Source organism: Crinia signifera, chromosome 9, assembly GCF_055691185.1.
Source record: "Crinia signifera chromosome 9, ASM5569118v1, whole genome shotgun sequence".
In the NCBI taxonomy this organism is placed as follows: Eukaryota; Metazoa; Chordata; class Amphibia; order Anura; family Myobatrachidae; genus Crinia; species Crinia signifera.
This window is the reverse complement of record NC_139225.1, coordinates 122119192-122125191: the sequence shown is the minus strand read 5'-3', so window position 1 is coordinate 122125191 and position 6000 is coordinate 122119192.

The window sequence follows — 6000 nt, the reverse complement described above, 5'->3', positions numbered from 1 at the left end:
GCACCCTGAGTCCAGAACTGGTCACATGATCCAGGTGTTTTCAAGTAATCCCACTTCCTGGTTGTGACCTTATTACTGCTGCGGTCAGTAGCCAATCCTGTGTAGTCTGGATCCCTGTCATAATTGCCCAGCCAATCCTGGCTTCTCAGTGAGTATATGTATACTTGGAAATCCAAGACACATTGCTAGTGCTTCAATTTTCTCCTCTTGGTACAGTTGTGTCTCTCTGCTGCAGTGTGCTTAGTTTCAGGTATTCCAGCTCCTGTGATCCTGTGTCCAGTCGAAGGAATACTCACCTCAGCAGTTCATTTCCTAGCTCCAGTCGATGTTCCAGCCATCATTCACAGTCGGTGTTCTAACCATTGTTCCACAATCCAGTCAATGTTCCAGCCATCGTTCACAGTTGATGTTGTAATCATCGTTCCACAATCTAGTCGAAATTCCAACCATCGTTCCGCATTCCAACTTGATGTTCTGACCATGGTTCCCAGTCAATGTTTCAACCATTGTTCAGCAATTCCAAGTCATCAGCAGTTCAAGCAAAGTAACGTATTGCCCTCTGTTTGGTTGTTGGCTTATAGCCATTTATGGACTGCACTTGAACCACAACTCCTGTATTCCATAATTATTGCATACCAATTATTCTATTGCATACATTACTATTCATCAGTTGCCAAGTACAAACATTTGTTTACCATCTGGTACAATAAATCTGGATGTACTTTTTCCACTGCCTGCTTCCTTTCTCTGGGTGCACTACGGTGCTGTTAATGTACAAGGGTCTACTCAAGCCTCCCTGATTCATACATCGGTCCAAGCCTACGCCTGAGGCCTTCGTCACTTTGACTGAGACCCCAAGCGTGACATTATAGTCCTAGGGTAGCCTACCCTAGTCCTCGAGAGCTACCAACAATGCATGTTTTGTAGGTCTCCTCACAGAATCACAAGTGAGCTAATTAGCTCCATCTGTGGATCTTTTCAAATGTGTCAGTGATCAATGAGTGCAGCTGTGCAGCAGCTAGGTTGTCTGGAAATAGTGAACTGTTGGTAGCTCTCGAGGGCTAGGGTTGGCTACCACTGTTATAGTCCCTTTGGTAGATCCATGCTAGCTGTGCCAGAACTTCCTATAATAGTGGTAGGTCATGGAAAAATGAAAATAATGCCCAATACTTGTTTGTTGATATAAAAGCCACCAAAGTGCTTTACAGCATCAAAAGATGAGTAACACAGGTCATACACAAAACAGGAACATACTGCACAGTTAGATTGCATAAAAGAAGATGGGCCAGATGTACTAAGCTTGAAAAGTGATAAAATGGAGAGTGATAAACCAACAGCCAATCAGAGCCATGTCACAGATTGGGTTTGAAAAATGACAGGTAGGAGCTGATTGGTTGGTGGTTTATCACTCTCCATTTGATCACTTTTCAAGGCTTAGTACATCTTGCACGATGTGAAAACAAGGAGTAAAAAGACCCCTGCTCATGAGAATGATTACAGGCTGTGGCCCAGAAGGAAGCTTTGGATAATAATAAGGGTGCGTCCTTGTGCACTGCTTAAGGGGACATTGAGTAGTCGTGGGCAAAAGGTGGTCTGTGGAACAGCAAAGGATTGATGCACCTTCAAATGCTGCCCCCACTTTGCTTCCCTCATTCTCATTTTTTAAGTGAAGAATAAGGCCAATCCTGGCATGTAGTTAGGGGTGTTATCTATCTGTCTGTTTGTCTGTCTGTCTGTCTATTGGGCAGCATGGACAGCGTAACGGTTAGCATTACTGACTTACAGCACTGAGGTCATGGGTTTGATTCCCATCATGGCCTAACTGTGCGGAGTTTGTATTTTCTCCCCGTGGGTTTTCTCCAGGTACTCCAGTTTCCTCCCACAATCCAAAAATATAGTGCTAGGTTTAAAAAGTATACATAAGGATTGACCACAGCGCTGGAAAAATATGATTTTTATGTAGGGCATGCTATATGCAAGGTTGCTTCTTCCAATAGGGACCACAAAAAATATAAACTTCACGGATTTCCTTAAAAACAACAGTCTCTTTATTAAAAACCAATAAAAATATGGAAAACATATAAAAAAATATGTTCAGAGGAATAAAAAATAAATGGTACTTGTGTAGTTTCACGGCGCCAGCATGGAGTTGATTTTAGATAGCGTGGTGAGAGTAACGAGCCACCGAGCTCGCAGCGTGGGCAAACGAAGCGAGCCCCGCAAGGGGACTCAGACGCTGGCACCGTGAAACTACACAAGTACCAAATACATTTTTAAGTTCACTGTCCTCCTGGGGATGTCTGATTAACCTTTTAATCCACTGTTGTTGAATATTCCCATTTGGCAGGGCCGCTTCCACACTAGTACTCTTCCTTTAGGGTGACACACTGCCACTGTGTCAATCCTTCAGGTTTTCCCTGTGTGTTGGGGTTTTGTAGTGGAGAAAAACGGGAAAGGAGTCCTTCTGAGCTAGTTGTATGGGTTTTTAAGATGGTATTGCCCGTACTACCCTACCATCCAGAATCTGCCTGCGCTCACAGTGTGGCGGGGCTCACGGCAAAAAGCACTTGACAGCCATGTTGTTCAAAAATGAAAGGGCTCCTCTCTCCGGCTTAAGATCTATTAAAGCCGCCCGGGCCGCTAATGTCACTCAGGAACACTTGTTGGCTCCAGCACCGTTTCCCATGTGTCTGGTGGCTATCTTCCACAATTTCCGATCTCCAGCTGCTCACCTGGTGTTATTTTTAAGGAAATCCATGAAGGTCTTCCCTTCATATATTCTGATGTCTCATCAGCCCTTAATAAACCCATTACTTCTGAGGAGATAATATCATCCATTGCAACACAAAAACCCTCTAAATCCCACAACCTGAATGACTATCCAGTGTCCTATTATATAACCTTTCAATCCACCCTCATTCTCCACCTCACTCAAATGAAACTTTAACCTCATGTTGGACGGTACACCCTTCCACCAAAGCCACTATCACTGTCATATCCAAGCCCAATAAAGACCCTCAATTTGTGACCAATCATCACCCCATATCACCACTAAACACTGATCTTAACATTTTTGCCAATCGATTAAACACAATACTCCCCACTCTTATACACCCTGACCAAGTCGGCTTTTTCCCATCCAGACAAGCACTAGACAACACTTGACGCACCATCAACATCGTCCACTTTATAAATGCCAAAAAAAAAAATACCCTCACTATTGCTTGCTCTGGATGCAGAGAAAGCCTTTATGCTCCAAACTCTCCAACAATTTGGTTTCCAGGGAAAATTCCTTCAAGCTATACAGGGACTTGATCACAACCCCTCAGCATCGGTAAAAGCAAGTGGCCTTACCTCCGAACAAATGGCACTAGGCAGGGCTGTCCCTTATGCCCACTTATCTTCTTCCTTGTTATCGACCATTGGCCCAATATATATGTAATAACCTGGATGTAATGGGAGTTCAAATTGAACAATCGCAGTATATAATATCATTATTCGCAGATTATAGTTTTCTCACATCGACGAATCCACTAATTTCACTACCTAACTTCCTGAACTCTCCAACTCAGCTTCTCTCTCTGGATACAAGCTCAGCTACATTAAATCTGAAGCCCTCCTTCTTCATTTATCGGTACACACCAAAACTCTACTCCAGTCTAACTTTAACTTTACTTGGTGTACAGATAAGGCCCTTATTCTGATCGGATCGGTACGGCCCGCGTGCGGCCGTACCGCCGATGTTTTGACTCTGCACATGCGCAGAGGTGAATCTGCGCATGTGCAGCCCCCTTCGCCGCAGACGTATTTCGTCCGCCGCAAAGGGGGCGTATAGGGGCGTGAGAGGCATCATGCCCTCATTTCCCTATGTGTACGCCCCGCGTTTCATGGGCGTTCCCATGCAAACGCGGGGCGTATGCATGGTAATGAGGCCATGACGCAACTCATGGGGGCGGAAAGCTGACGTCGCCGGATGTCAGCTTTCAGCCCCCATACAAGCTACCACACGGACGATTGTCCGTGTGGTCTCAGCTTGCGGGAGCTGCCGCGGCGTGCGGACCTGCCTTCGATGGTCGACGACCATCGAATGCAGGGGGCAGCTCCCACCATGGTGGAGGCGTAGCCTCCACCATTTTTATGCGGATCGCCAGCCGTCCGTGTACGGACGGCCGTGGCGATCCGTAGGGTGGGCGGGGATTGGTTTGTGCGGCTGGAGCCCCGTGTGCGGCTCTGGCCGCACCAACCAGAATAAGGGCCTAAATCCTATCACACATGCAAACTGAGCAAACTACCCCCCACTCTGTCAATAAGGACCTCCAGCAGTGGCAATATCACTACCTCTCAGGGACCGGATGTATTAACGCCATTAAAATGAACATTCTTCCCAGATTATTATACCTATTCTGAACCCTCCCGATCCCAATGCCCTCCAATTCTATCACCACTTTACAACCTGCAATAGGAAAATTTGTATGGAACCATAAAAAGTTGAGAATTCCCCAGACCATCCTAGCTAAAAGCTCCCAGAATGGTGGCTTGATCTTCCAATCCTTCAGCGCCATCTACATGCCACTAGACAGTCAACTGATCGCCTGGCACTCCCTGAAAAATGTCAAATGATGAGTAGATCTCCCTCTATTAATACTTACTCTGGCTCCCTGGCAAATCCCGTCCTCAATTTATCCATTCCTCTCCTACCGTTGATATAACCCTCAGAATCTGGGACATTCTCAATAGGAAATTCAAATTGACAACACATCCATTCCCGCTCACTCTTATTTGGAGCAATGTCTCCTTTGTACCCAGCCTTTCAACTAAAATGGCATCTCCATGGACATTAACTGGTGTTATGAGACTCCACCACATAACGGGTTTATTCGGACCAAAAACATTTGCTGATTTGCAAATGAAACACAATATACCTGACATACTACACTAGCACTACTACCAATTATGCTACTTCGCTACCTCTCTCCAAACCTCTAACTCACCACAAATTCCTTCCCCGATAGAGAGATTCTCTATCCACTGACCCACTGACATTGGTGCCATGTCCCAATTATATAATTTGATATTGACACAAAACCCACCCCTATCTCTAGAGCAAGCCAGGGAGACAGACTTAGGTCGGTGACAAGGAATGGGTTATAATTCATTCCACAATATCCAAATGCTCCATAAGCGTTTCCATATGGGAAAATTCTTATAAAATTTACACCAGATGGTACCTAGTCCCCAAATGCTTGCACCGTATGTACCCAAACTCCTCTAAGTTGTGCTGGAGGAACTGTGGCCACCTTGGAACATTTTATCACATTTGGTGGACCTGCCAGGTAATTCAGCCATATTGGGACATGGTGCGTTCCATCCTATCATAAATCTTTACTGTCCATACTCCTCCAACAACTGCCATTTTTTCCTATGTGCCCCCCTTGACCACATTCCTATTGAAATCAACAAACTTTTTTTATATATTTCGTGTTTTGCTGAATACCAGATTGCCCGTAATTGCAAGGTACTTACAGCTCTGAGCCATCAAGAGCTCTTAAATAGATTCTGGTATGTGGTGAATATAGAATACATCACTAGCCTTCAGAATCTCATAAAAAAATTCCACTCTACCTGGGCTTCTTGGTACTCTTTTCATAATACTCCCCTCCCTGGCCTTAAGTAATGCCCACATTCTAATTATACTTATGTGTCTCCCTTCCTTTTTTTTTGTCTTTTCTCTTTCCAAATTCTTTTCTCCTTCTTCAACCCCACCCGAAAGCTCCAGCTAGTCCTCTCTGACACATCACCTCTTCCTTCCCCCTTCTGTAGACATTTTTGGAATGCTAGCACATTTCTAACTACCCTTATTTTATTACCTCTCTTTGTCCTCAAGTTACTAAATATATTTTTCATAATTGTTCTTTTTTAAAATATTAGTTTTTCATTGAAAATTTTCATTGAAATTTTGCAGGGGGGTTACATAAAAAGGAGATAGGGGAAAACAGGGGG